At 37.5% G+C, this 14754-nt stretch overlaps 1 pseudogene; it reads right to left on the bottom strand.

Moving 5' to 3' along the window:
- Positions 1-274: 274 nt before the first annotated feature.
- LOC100957747 overlaps positions 275-14754 on the bottom strand; it is a 54113-nt pseudogene continuing 39633 nt past the window's right edge.

The raw sequence follows: 14754 nt of genomic DNA, 5'->3' as shown, positions 1-14754 counted from the left end.
GCTGAGGGGAGGGGAGAAGGGTAGGTCAGGATTAGGGAGGGGTATTTGGTGGGACCTCACCTAATGTGCACAATACAATGGTACATTTCAAAATTATTAAGAGTAGAGTATAAATGTCTTACCACAACAAATAAGTAAGGTGATGGTTATGTCAATCAGTTTGATGTAAGCATTCCCCATTTTATATCAAGTCAGCACATTTTACCCCATAAATGCATTAATGTACAAAGTTATTATTTAATGAAAAAAAAGATACTTAGGGATTAAGTGGCCTTCATACACCTACAGCTCTTCTTTCAAATATCAAATACAAGAGAAAGGCATTAAAATATTTAAAGTCTCGGGTATTTTCAGTGGTTTCTGAATTATCTGCAGGAAGCTCTGATTTAGTTGTATAGAGTTTGATATATGTATCCAGCATTAAATCCAGATCATGCTTAATATCAAAATTTGTTAAGTAAAGCCAAGTTACTTGACTTTTGGTCTGTCAAAGTGATATAGGGTTCCCCCATTCAGGGCTAGACAGGGACCCCCATTTTCTAGGCCTGGAAAATTTTGTGTAAATTTCCTAGGTCTGGGCAATTTCATGTAAGCTGGGCCTCTTCTGAAGTGGACTCCCTGCCATTTTGGCAGGAGCTGGAGGGACTGGATTCATTTGTTAATATACTTGTCAACATTGAAAAGGTGTCTTCCATCTGCCAAGTCCTGGCCAAGTGTAATTCTCAAGACCTTTTATCCCTCTAGACAAAAGACTTGTGCGAGATTTCCCAGTTGGATCTTTCCCTCTTTCAGAAGCTCTGGTGCCTTTTATTCCTTCTGTATTCCTTTCTATCTAATAAATCCTATTACTGAGCTATGTGTTCTGTGGGTTCATTTTTCAAATTTCCAAGACCAAGGACCTGCTGCAGAAAGAAGTTCCACCAACAAAACTGGAACTTCTCAAGTAAGCTTTGAGATGCTTTCATTCATTTTCATAGTGCTTGTTCTCAACCTTCATCATAGGAAGAACACACAGGACTTTCAGCATTGCTTACCCATTGGGAAAAGCCTGATATCAGGCAGGTGAAGGGCTTCATAAATAGTAGATGGAAGCTCAAAATCTTTTCCTTTGTTTTTCCATTTTATTCTCCACCAATTCAGTTTAAGAGTGTGTCGGGATTGGGTAAATCATTTCTGTACATGTTAGCATGGTATTCCTTTGATGTGTTGAATTCAAGTTGACCCATGACTGAGGATACCAGAGATAAGCATTTAAGAGCTTTGAGGTGCTGCTTTGAGTATTTATCTTTAAGCAACTGAATAATGTGTTCCACTGTTGGAACACTTAGAGTTTCTTTATAGTAACTCTCAGAAGTTAGTTGAGGTTCCAAGTTACCTTGCTGAGCTCTGCAGAATTTCCCAGGGAGGTTCTTCTGAATGTCAAGTTTGGTTGCCAAATTTGTGGCTTCCTCAAAACAAAACTCATGATAACCTTCATCATTTTTCAGCACTTCATTGAGTAAATGCAGTACTGCCGTCAGGCTACTGCCTGCAAAGAACACATCAGTGGTTTGCCCCTGCAGCTTTTTCCAAAGGCCCTTGTAAAAGAGAAGACATTTTAGAGAACAATAGGAACAATGAAATCAAAATCTGTTACTGTGCTACAGAGGACAAAGGCTCGGCCAGCTATGCAATTATTCCATCTAATAGTTGTGTCACTATTTATACCATTTAAACATAACACAAGTGCTTGTAGGAGGTCCACTGAAATTTCAAAAGCATCATGCCTTCCTGTCCACTGAGAATGGCAAATTTCCTTCAGTTCTTTAGCCTTTCACTATTCTGGAAAAGAACAGAAATTACATTGTCAGGTTCTAAAATCACTTGTAGTACTTGATGGAAGGAAGAACAAACATTCTCAATTATTCCCAACGCAATAGATACTCCCACAGTAGGTACAATTTTGCCAAACACATATTTAAGGCACCGGAAGAGCAAAGTGTGTGGATAGCTTGGGGGTATTTCTCTAGAAGTCTAAAAGCAACAACTTTCATTTTTGAAGAAAATCCACTGGACACAATGTATGCCTGGCCTTGACAATACTCTGTATTTAGCCTCCACTTTTTAGTTACTGTAGTGTGAAATTTCACAGCTAAAATTTCTGCATCTGGTTCATAAGGCAGAAAGCCCACAAATTCCTCTCTCGGGTTATGAGATTCATCAACGAACCTCACCAGCACCAGTATGTGCTCTTCCCCTGCTATGTCCACTACTTTGTCTGTGATAAGAGAAAGGAAGCCTGAGTCTCTCACTTCCTGAGAATTTCTTCCCCAGTACAGCTCTCACAGATCTCTAGCATCTGTTGTGCTGTATTTTTGAACAAAACAGCGTGTTAACTCCTATTGTGTCAAAGCACTTTCTCAGGATGTCTACACCAGAATTTATGCAGCACTCCAGCTGTGCTTGAAAGTTATCAGGAGTAAAGAGAACTTCTGGGATTTCATCAACTTCATGTCACTCTAGAGCAGTGGTTCTCAACCTTCCTAATGCCGCGACCCTTTAATACAGTTCCTGTGGGTTGCAACCCACAGATTGAGAACCGCTGATTTAAAGGTATGTTTTCTTTTCCCATAAGAGTGAAGATTGTAAATAGAGATTTTAGGTATTCTTTGTTTTCCTTCTCTTCAAGGGTTAAGGGTAAATGTCCTCATTCTGTTCTTCACCCCTCTTCTTCTGTAGTTGGGTTCTGAGCATTGCTGTTACTGGTTTCTTTATGTTTTGTTCCTATTCAGAAGTTTCATCAGTTTCTTTTTTCTCTTTCCGTGTCCTGATTTCATCTCCAATCAATTCTTTTATTTGTTTTTTGTGTCTACTGTGGATTGTTCAAATGACTGGTAAGATCAAATGTTGTTGGTATTGCATTATCTCAAAGAACTGTCCTATAAGGGCTAGTTCTGAGAGAGAATACCTGGGAAGAGTGAGGTCTAGGAGAACAGAGGTCTTCTCAAGGAGGCCCCAAGGATACACCTGCAGGCTCCTCTCCATGGTGACTCAGCTCTTAGGAATTTGTAGACTTGACTTCCTGGAACCTGGAAATTTCTACTTCTGTGAACTCTTGTAGTTCTGTGGGGGCTGGAACAGCTTCTCCTGCTTGGTTCAAACTGACCAATGAGAAAGGTACCTGTGGGTTGGAACTTTTTGACTGGAGATAAAAAGGGAAAGACCAAGCCAGTCAGGGAGCATGGCTATTTTGAAGTCTTCTATGCCATTAGCTCCGCTGGCTGAAATAAAAGCCTTTTTCCTCTTAAATACGGTGTTTGGGTGCTTTTCTCTCCATTGGGCCTCGTCTTCCTGCAACACTGCTACCAGTGAGATTTCATCTACCTAACAAAGACAACCTGTGCTTTACATGCTTTCCCTTCACCCTCCCATAACCTGTGACTCCACCTCTCCAGAGTTCAGGGAAACTTGGTCCCAGGCCATGGTTCTTTGGGATCATTAATTTCCTGTGAAAATAATTTACAGCTATACCTCTCATCTCCCCTCTCCCCAGTGAAGAGGGTTCTTAAGCATTATCCATCTGATCCATATTTGCATTTTCATAGTTGTCTGACTTTTGTGTGTACACATTCACATAATAGGTTTGTTATGATTTTTTCTTGTTAACCTATATTTTGTTACAGGGCTATTGGCTGTGACACTTAATGATGAGAAGGAAAGAGATCACCACCTTTCTACCCCTACGTCAGTGGTTCTCACTCTGTGGGTCGTGACTGTATTAAGGGGTTGTGGCATTAGGAAGGTTGAGAACCACTGCCCTACATTATAAACATCTTTCTTCAAATTGGTTTTACTGTATCCCATAAATCTTAGAATGTTGTTTTTCCAGTTTTGTTTCAAGCTATTTTTTAACTGCCTTTTTAATGTTTTCGTTGACCCATTGATTGTTCAGGAGGCTACCATTTCATTTCCATGTGTTACCAGATGAAGAGGGTCCAGCCACCTGTCATTGTCAGCCAATATGTGGAGACAGGGATAGGTCCACCAAACTTTGTCAGAAGGCCAGTGATTCTGGAGACAGTAGCCTCTCTAAGACTGTTCTGCTCTTCCATTTCTAAAATCACAGTTTTATACATAAAAGTTCAAAGTAAACAGTGCATTCACTCTTACTTTAAATAATAATCAGCACAACTCGGTGATAATCTATTACATTTCTGATTCAAAATTTAATTTCCTAAATCAATCTTCCTAGACTATTTAAGATAGGCATCTTTAGCGTGGGAGCTAAATTTACAAAACAATAACAATTAGAGACAAGAGGTGAAGGAAACCCAATGACCAGACCTGCTGTGTTATGTTTGCTCTAGTCTAACTGACTCCATCTTATTCTCAGTACATGTGCTTTCACTTGTATTGAATTTTCCAAGATTCTTTTTGTTATTCATTTCTAGTTTCATACCATTATGGTTGGTAAAGATACTTGTTTTGGCTCGGCGCCTATAGCTCAACCGGCTAAGGCGCCAGCCACGTACACCTAAGGTGGCAGGTTTGAATCCCCAGCCCGGACCTGCCAAACAACAATGACGGCTGCAACCAAAAAATAGCCGGGCGTTGTGGCGGGCGCCTGTGGTCCCAGCTACTTGGGAGGCAGAGGCAGGAGACTCGCTTGAGCCCAGGAGTTGGAGGTTGCTGTGAGCTGTAATGCCATAGCACTCTACCCAGGGGGACAGCTTGAGGCTCTGTCTCAAAAAAAAAAAAAAAAAAAAAAAAAAGATACTTGTTTTGATTCCAAAGTTCTTAAATTTGTTAAGGCTTGTGTTTTGAACTAACATGATCTATCCTAGCGAGAGGTCTCTGTGCACTTCAGAGGAATGTGTATTTTGCTACCGTTGGATGGTCCATTTGAATAATTTAAATCTGATGTTTCCTTACTGATTTTCTGTCTGGATGATCTGCTGAAAGTAAGGTATTGACATCATCCACTGTTATTTTTATTGTTGTCTGTCTCTCCCTTCAGATATATTAATATTTGCTTTATATATGCAGGTGCCGCAATGGTGTGTGTGTGTGTGTGTGTGTGTATTATAGGAATGAGGGGAAAACTTGTCCTTTCTCCTAAAAGTTCATTGAAAGATCAACTCACAATTAGGGCAGAATAATAGGAGGAAGATTTATTTGCCATGTGCTTGGGGAGAAATTACATAGTGATCACCCAGTATCCCAATACTGTTCCAATATTTTTATACATACCTTCTACAGGGGAGAGGGGGAGAATGAGGATAGATAATGAAAGGCTAAGAAGGAGGATGAATAGATACTTGAGAGAATGGATGGATTTGTTGGGGTGAGGAGATTGACTTATACATGATTCTTTTTGGAAATAAAATTAACCTGAGGCACAGATATTATATTTAAAATGGGTTGGGGTATGTCTGGTTGTATTCTTGATCTTTTTTCTTGAAATATATTGCAATAATGGCAAGGAAAAGGAAAGGAAATTGTTCTTATTGATGGGTCTAATTTTATACAGATAGACAGAAAGCCCCTTCCATTATTTCTTGATCTCCAACACCCTTTAATTCAAAATATTCTTTATACCAAGGAATCATGGATGAATATATGTCATATTTCTTTATCTGTTCATCAATTGCTGAACACTTAGGTTGATTCCATGTCTTGGCTATTGTGAATAGTATAACAATTAACATGGGAGTAGAGATACCTACTCTGATTTCATTTCCTTGAAAGATATATCTAGTAGTGGGATTGCTAGGTTATATGGTAGATCTATTTTTTAGCTTTTTTGAGGAACTTTCATAGTGGTTTTTACAAAGGTTGTACTAATATACATTCCCACCAACAGTATGAAATGGTTCCCTTTTCTCCATAACATTGCCAACACTTATCTTTTGTCTTTTTGATAATAGTTATTCTAACAGGAGTGAAGTGATATCTCATTATGACTTTGATTTATATATTCCCTGAAAATTAAGTGGTATTGATCATTTTTTCATATGCCTATTGGCTATTTATGTGTGTTCTTTTGAAAAATGTTTATTCAGGTCCTTTGCCCATTAAAACAAATTGGATTGGGTATGAATCTAACAAAGCATTGATAGCTAGAATCTACAGAGAGCTCAAATTAATCAAAAACAGAGCAAACAATCCCACCTACCACTGGGCAAGAGATATTAACAGAGCTTTCTGTGAGGAAGACAGACAAGTGGCTGACAAACATTTGAAAAAATATTCATTGTTCCTGATTGTCAGAGAACTGCAGATTAAAACCACCCTGAGATATCACCTAAACCCGTGAGAAGACACCACATCTCAAAGTCTCAAAGCTGCAAATACTGGTGTGGATGTGGAGAGAAGGGAACGCTTTTACACTGTTGGTGGGACTGCAAACAAATACAGCCTCTTTGGAAAGAAGTATGGAAAATCCTTGAAGAATTCAAATTAGATCTCCCATTTGACCCTACAATCCCACTACTAGGCATCTCCTCAGAAGAAAAAAAAAATCATTTTATCTATCATAAGGGCATTTACACTAGACTGGTTATTGCAGCTCAATTTACAATTGCCAAAATGTGGAAACAACCTAAATTCCCACCAACTCAGGAATGAATTTAGCCACTAAAAAAGATGGAGACTTTACATCATTTGTATTAACCTGGATGGAGTTGGAGCACATTCTTCTTAGTAAAGTATCACAAAAATGGAGGAGCAAGAATCCAGTGTACTCAATTCTTTTTTTTTTTTTTTTTGAGACAGAGCCTCAAGCTAGCCCCCTGGGTAGAGTGCTGTGGCATCACAGCTCACAGCAACCTCCAACTCCTGGGCTCAAGCGAGTCTCCTGCCTCAGCCTCCCAAGTAGCTGGGACCACAGGTGCCCGCCACAATGGTCAGCTATATATATATTTTTTTTGATTGCAGCCATCATTGTTGTTTGGCAGCCCTGGGCTGGATTCTAACCCACCACCTTAGGTGTATGTGGCTGGCGCCTTAGCCACTTGAGCCATAGGCACCGAGCCAGTGTACTCAATTCTAATATGAAGCCAATAGATGGTCTAATAGACACTCACATAAGAGAAAAACTCAATTCACAGTGGGGGTGAAGGGAGGGGGGAGAGTGTGCTCCTACTTAATGAACACAATGTTAGGGTGTATGGCACACCTCTTGGGGGTGGGACACAATTATAAGAGGGATTTTGCCTTAAAAATGCAAACATTGTAACCCAATTCTTTGTTCCCTTAACCTGAAACAATAAAAAAAAAAAAAAGGGGGTGGCACCTGCGGCTCAAAGGAGTAGGGCGCCAGCCCCATATACCAAAGATGGTGGGTTCAAACCCAGCCCCAGGCAAAAACTGCAAAAAAATAAAATGGGTTATTTTGTTTGCATGCTGTTGAGTTGTATTCTTTATGTATCCTGGATATTAAACCTTTGTCAGAGGTATAGTTTGCAAATATTTTTTCCATTCTGTAGATTGTTTTTTCACTCTGTTAGTTGTTTCCTTTGTTGTACAAAAGCTTGTTTGTTTGATATAATTGCATTTTACTATTTTTGCTTTTGTTGCCTATGTTTCTAAGGTTTCACCCAAACATTCCTTGCCCACTCTAATGTCACGAAGTGTTTCCCCTATTTTTTGTAGTAGTTTTATTGATTCATGTCTTATATTCAAGGTTTTAATCCATTTTGAGATGATTTTTATACATATATTATAAGGAAGGGATCTAGTCTTATTCTTCTGCATGTGAATATAGTTTTCCCAACACAATTTCTTGAAGAGATTGTCCTTTTTCCAGTGTGTGTTCTTCGTCACTTTGTCAAAAATCAGTCAACTATCAGCATGTAGATTTATTTCTAGGCTTTCTTTTCTGTTCCATTGATCTATCAGGCATGTCCAATCTCCAGCCTGCAGGCTGAATGCTGATTCTGAAGACTTTTTGAAGGGATGTTGACTTTTGTCAAGTGCTTAAGATACCTAAGAAAGCATGTACATAGCTTTTTTTTTTTTTTTTGCTCATCAGCCTTTGTTAGTGTCTGTATATTTAATATGCCACCCAAGATAACTCTTATTCTTCCAGTGTGTAGCAGAGAATAAAAGAGGTTGGACACTCCTGGATGTGTTTGTTTTTATGCCAGTACCATGATGTTTTGGTTACTATAAGTTTGTGGCATATTTTGAACTCAGTGTGATGCCACTAGCTTTCTTCATTTTGTTCAATATTGCTTTGGCTATTCACAGACTTTAGTGTTTCCATCTGAATTTCAGGATTTTTTTTTAATTCTGTGAAGAATGCCATTGGCTTTTTGATAGGAATTGCACTGAGTCTATAGAATGCTTTAGGTAGTATGGATATTTTAACAATATTAATTCTTCTAATTCATGAACATGGAATATATTTCCATTTATCTGTGTCTTTACCTCCTTAGTTAAACTTATTCCTAGGTTATCTCATTTTTTTAAGCTATTGTGAATAGGATTTTTTTATAGATTTCCTTTTCAGATAGTACATTATTAGGGTATAGAAATGCTATGTTGATTTTGTATCCCACAACTTTACTGAATTAGTTTATTAGTTCTACCAGTTTTGGGTGGAGTCTTTCAGGTTTTCTACATATAAGATCTGCGAGCAAGGACAATTTAATGTTTTCCTTTCCTGTTTGGATGCCTTTTATTTTTTTTCTGTTGCCTTATTGCACTGGCTGGGACTTCCAGTACTATGCTTAATAGAAGTGGTGAAAGTGGGTATCCTTCTCTTGTTCCTGATATTAGAGGACAAACTTTCTTTTTTTTTTTTTTTTTTTTTTGAGACAGAGCCTCAAGCTGTCCCCCTGGGCAGAGTGCCGTGGCATTACAGCTCACAGCAACCTCCAACTCCTGGGCTCAAGCGAGTCTCCTGCCTCCGCCTCCCAAGTAGCTGGGACCACAGGCGCCCGCCACAACGCCCGGCCATTTTTTGGTTGCAGCCGTCATTGTTGTTTTGGCGGGTCCGGGCTGGGGATTCGAACCCGCCACCTTAGGTGTACGTGGCTGGCGCCTTAGCCAGCTGAGCTATAGGCGCCGAGCCTAGAGGACAAACTTTCAGCATTTCTCTGTTCAGAATTATGTTAGCTATGAGTTTGTCAGATGTGGCTTTTATTGTGTCATGGCACATAGATTATATATGTCGTTTGTTGAGCCCTTTTATCATGAAGGGATGTTGACTTTTGTAAAGTGCTTTATCTGAATTTATAGATATGATCATATGGATTTTGTCCATCTTTGAATGTGGCAATCATCATTAATTTGTGTATGTTGAACCATCTTTACATGCCTGGCTTTAATCCCACTTGATGATATTGGATACTCTTTTTAATGTGTTGTTGAATTCTGTAGATGAGATTTTGTTTGGGAGTTTTACCCCTATGTTTATCAGGGGTATTGGCCTGTCGTTTTCTGCTTTTTATTTTTCTTATGTCTCTGTCTGGTTTTGGCATTAGGGTAATATTGGCCTCTTATAATGAATTTGGAAGTATTGCCTCCTCCTCATTTTTTTGAAATACTTTGTGTAGGATTGATTTTAGTTCTTCTTTAAAGGTTTGGTAGAATTAAGCAGTGAAGCCATCAGGGTCTGGAATTTTCTTTAATGGGAGACTTTTAATACTCCATCTTCTTATTTGTTATTGGTCTAGTCAAGATTTGGATTTCTTCATGGTTGACTCCTAGTACTTTGTATGTGTCTAGCAATTTATCCATTTATTTTAGGATTTATACTTTCTTGGCATATAGTTGTTCACAATAGTCTCTTATGACCCTTTATATCATGAATCTGTGGTATCAGTTGTAATGTCTCTTTTTTCATTTCTGATCTTATTTATTCTTGTTTGTTTTCTTCTTAGTCTAAGTAAATGTTAGTTAATTTTGTTTCATTTTTCATAAAACAAACTGTTTTATTGATATTTTGTATCTTTCTTTTGCTTATCTCTATTTTTATCTTTATTATTTCCTTCCTTCTATCAATTTTGGGCTTAGTTAATCTTGTTTTCCTAGTTCCTTGAGGTGCATTCATTAGGTTGCTTATTGGAAATTTTACTTCATATTTTTTTTGTAGATAACTATTGCTATAAACTTTTCTCTTAGGAGTGTTTTTGTTGCATCTCGTAAGTTTTGGGATGTTATGTTTCCATTCTCATGTGTCTTAAGAAATTTATTAAATTTTTCTTTTAATTTATTTATAAACCCAATGATCATTTAGGAGCATGTTTTTTTGTATTTGTAATGTTTGATGTTCCCTTTGTTATTAATTTCTAGTTTTATACCATGTGGTCTGAAAAGATATTTGATATGATTTTGATCTTCTTGAATATTTTACCACTTGTTTTGTGGCCTAACATAGGATCAGATGTTTTTAAAGAAAGAAAAATAGGATCTACCTAGGAGAATATCTCATGTGGAGAAGAATGTATATTCTGTAGCTGTTGGATGGAATATTCTGTAAATGTTTGTTAGGTCCATTTGGTCTAGGGTGCAATTTAAGTCCAACGTTTCTTTGTTGATTTTATACCTAGATGATCTGTCCAGTGTTGAAAGTGGAGTGTTTAAGTTCCTATCCAAGTTTTAAATTTTGATGTAATAAATTACATATTTTTATGTTTTGTACTTAATACATTATTGTAGATTTTTTTTTTTTTGAGATAGAGTCTCACTATGTTGCCCTTGGTATAGTGCTGTGGCATTACAGCTCATGGCAACTTCAAACTCTTGGGCTCAAGCAATTCTCTTGCCTCAGCCTCCCAAGTAGCTGGGACTACAGGCACCCACCACAATGCCCGGCCATTTCTTGGTTGCAGTTGTCATTGTTGTTTAGCAGGCCTGGGCTGGGCTTGAACCCACCAACCTCAGTGTATGTGGCTGGCGCCCTACTCACTGAGCTACAGGCACTGAGCCTGTAGATATTATTTTTTTAATAGCTTCATATATTAACCTTCCCAGGTGGTTTACATATGATTTTTACTATATAGAGTATTCTGAATTGCACTGTATACTTTTACCCATGAATTCTATACTTTTATATCTTTTTGTGTTATTATTATACTTAGCATCCTTTTATTCACCTTAAAGAACTTGCTTTAGAAAGTTAGTTGCAGTATATTAACATGCACCCTTAACTTAGAATTTGTCTTCTTGTTCTTATTCATTTTTTTTTGGATTATAAAAGTACTCATACATTTTTCCTGTGCCTATATCTATGCACTTATCAAAAGGTAGAGTCTACCTCTCCATCCCTAGAATCTGGGATAGCTTTATGACCTTATTTGGTCAATAGAATAAAGTGGAAGCAGCAGTGTCTTAGTTCTGAGCCTAGGACTCAAGTGGGTTTATACTTGCTCATGCTTGCTTTCTTGGGACCTTGTCAGAAATATCCAGAAACGTCTGACGAGAATCTTACAGAGAATTGTTTATGTGGAGCAAAGGAATATCATCCCAGCTGAACAAACTTAGTTGATTCAGTTTCCAGCTAACCAAGCAGCTGACTGCAGTTCCGTTATTGAGATCAGCTGAGCTCAATTGAGCATGGCCAAAGTAATAAAACTACTCAGTTGCACCCAGCCCAATAGCTAACCCACAGAATTGCATGCTAAATAAATAGTTACCATAAGTTTTGAGATAGTTCATTATACAGCAAAAATAACTGATACTCATGGTTTTTATATAGTTTTGGAATACAGTGTCTTCAGTGGACTTTATTGGTGTGGATACAATGAGCTTACGTCTATTTGGAGGATTTCATATTTACTGGTTAGCAGCAATAGGATATTTCTAAACTAAGACTAATTTTTATGTTATTATATTGTTTGGGGATTCATAAACAATGGTAGTGTATAATAACTCCCAAATCTAGGTGAAGGCACGTATGATTATGAATTCTTTAGGAAGATCCTTTTTCTCTTTGCCACCCAGAGCAGGCCCACGACAATCAAGGTGAGTGGATTTTTCTTACTTATTTTCACTACGGGTTTAGCTCTTTAGAAGTGTTACCTTTATATAGGGACCCCAGGTCAAACTACCAGTCTCAGGTGGGCTTAGTGCCTTGTCCTCTGTCCCCATATAGTCATCGACTCCCACGTTTTTGTTACCAAGACCTGCAAAACTCTCAGAACTGCTTCAGAGTTGGTGCATATTTTGACCACTCTGGTTTTCAGTTCTTTTCTCATGTTGTACTGTGTGATTTCTCTTGAAAGCTTAGGCAAAATTTCAAAGGAAATTTATTATAGTTTTCCAGAATTTCTATGTATTTTGTACTGAAAAGCACCTTTATGCCTGTGGTTTGGCTCACCTTCTGCTGTTACTACCACCGGAGTGCTTCACCGTCCATTGTTGGGTTTCTTTTCCTCATCCATACTATTGCAAACAGTACTTCTATTAACCCTCCTCAACTGCCCTTTGAATTTGCTATTGGTTTTCTTGCCAGCATCCAAATTGATACATTTGTGTAGTGACTTGGTAAATTACATTATGAAGTATTATTCTATTGATAGTATTGAAGTGCAAAAGTTTTTAATTTTGATGAAGTTCAGTATGTTTATTATTTTTTCTTTTGTTGACTTATGCCTTTGGTATCATGTCCAAGAAAATGCCAAATTCAGTTTTTTTGAAAACTTTTATAGTTTTATATATTATTTTTATGGCTTTGATCCATTCTGAATTAATTTTTATTTATGGTGTTATGCAAATGTCTGACTTCATTCTTTTGCATGTAAATATCCAGTTTCTTCTGCACCGTTTGTTGAAAAAAATATTGTTTTACCATTGACTGGTCTTGGCATCCTTGTTATTCTTGGTTTATTCCAGATCTTAGAGAAAAATCTTTCAGTTTTTCAGCATTGGGTATGATGTTAGCTATTGACTTTTCATATGTGGCCTTTTTTTTGAGGTAATTTCCTTCTCCTATTTCGTTGATTATTTTTTATTGTGAAAAGATGTTGAATTTTGTCAAATGCTTTTTTTTTGCATCAATTGAGATGATCATGTGTTTTCTCCCATCATTTTATTAACGGGGTGCATTATGCTGACTTTTGTATGTTGAAGTACCCTTGCATTCCAGGAATAAATCCAATTTGATTGTGGTATGTAATCCTTTTTATATGCTGCTGAATTTGATTTTGCTACTATTTTATTGATGATTTTTACATAAATGTTCACAAGGGATATTGGTCTGTACTTTTATTTCTTTGTAATGTCTTTGTCTGGCTTTGGTATCAAGACAATGTTGGCCTCATAGAATAAGTTACAAAGTATTTCTTCCTTTGTAGTGTTTTTAAAGAGTCTGAGGAGGATTGGTATTAGTTCTTCTTTAAAAGTTTCATAGAACTCACTAATGAAGCCACCGGGTCCAGGGATTTTTTCTTTCCTTTTTTTTTGAGATAGAGTCTCATGCTGTCACCCTTGGTAGAGTGCTGTGGACTCAGAGCTCACAGTAACTTCAGACTCTTGGGCTCAAGTGATCCTCTTGCCTCAGTTTTTCATTTTTAGTAGAGACGGGGTCTCACTCTTACTCAGGCTGGTCTCGAACTCAGGAGCTCCAGTGATCCACCCACCTTGGCCTCCCAGAGTGCTAGGATTATAGGCGTGATGTTTGGGATTTTTGATTCCCAATTCAATCTCTTTTCTAATTATAAATCTATTCCTATCAAAAAAAAATCCCAGGACCTGATGAATTCTGCTAAACATTTAAAGAAGAATTAATATCAATTCTACATAAACTCTTCAAAAAAACTGAAGAGGAGGGAATACTTTCAAACTCATTCTACAAGGCCAGTATTATCCTGACACCAAATTCAGACACAGACTCAACATCAAAAGAAAATTACAAGTCAATTTCACTAACGAACATGGATGCAGAAATCCTCAACAAAATATTAGCACATTTTTCAATAACACATTTAAAAGATTTCAACAACAACAATCCATGATCAAGTGGGATTCTTCCTAGGGATGCAAGGATGTTTCAACATATACTAATCAATAAATGTAATACATCAAATTAACGAAACTAAGAACAGAAGTCATATGCACATTTCAATAGATGCTTAAAAAGCATTCAGAAAATTCACATTTCTTTATGATTAAAAAATTCTCGAACTGGGTAGAGAAGGAACACACCTCGAAATAATAAAGGTCATGTATAACAAACCAACAGCCAATATCATACTGAGTGGGACAAAATTAAAAGACTTTCAGCTAAGGTCTGGAAGAAGAGAAAGAAGCCCACTTTTATTCAGCATAGTAATGGACATCCTGGCCAGAGCAATTAGGCTAAAAGAATAAGTAAAGAGTCTCTGAATTGAAAAGAAAAAAGTCATATTAGCCATGTTTGCAATTGATATGATTTTATACTTAGAAAAATCTAAAGATTCCAGCAAAAATCTATTAGAACAGATAAATGAATTTAGTAAAGTTGCAAGATAAAAAATCAACACACAAAAATCAATGTCATTTATATACACTAATAATAAACAATCTGAAAAAGAAATCAAGAAAGCAACCCGTGGCTCAGAGCCTATGGCTCAAGTGGCTAAGGCGCCAGCCACATATACCTAAGGTGGCGGGTTCAAATCTACCCTGGGCCCACCAAAAATGATGATGGCTGCAACCAAAAAAAAAAAAAATAGCTGGGCATTGTGACAGGTGCCTGTCGTCTCAGCTACTTGGGAGGCTGAGGCAGGAGACTCACTTGAGCCTAGGAGTTGGAGGTTGCTGTGAGCTGTGATGCCACAGCACTCTACC

This window comes from Otolemur garnettii, unplaced genomic scaffold, assembly GCF_000181295.1.
Source record: "Otolemur garnettii isolate 467f Iridium unplaced genomic scaffold, OtoGar3 scaffold00051, whole genome shotgun sequence".
Classification (NCBI taxonomy): domain Eukaryota; kingdom Metazoa; phylum Chordata; class Mammalia; order Primates; family Galagidae; genus Otolemur; species Otolemur garnettii.
The sequence above is the reverse complement of the archived record's forward strand: the minus strand, read 5'-3'. Positions and strand labels throughout refer to the sequence as shown.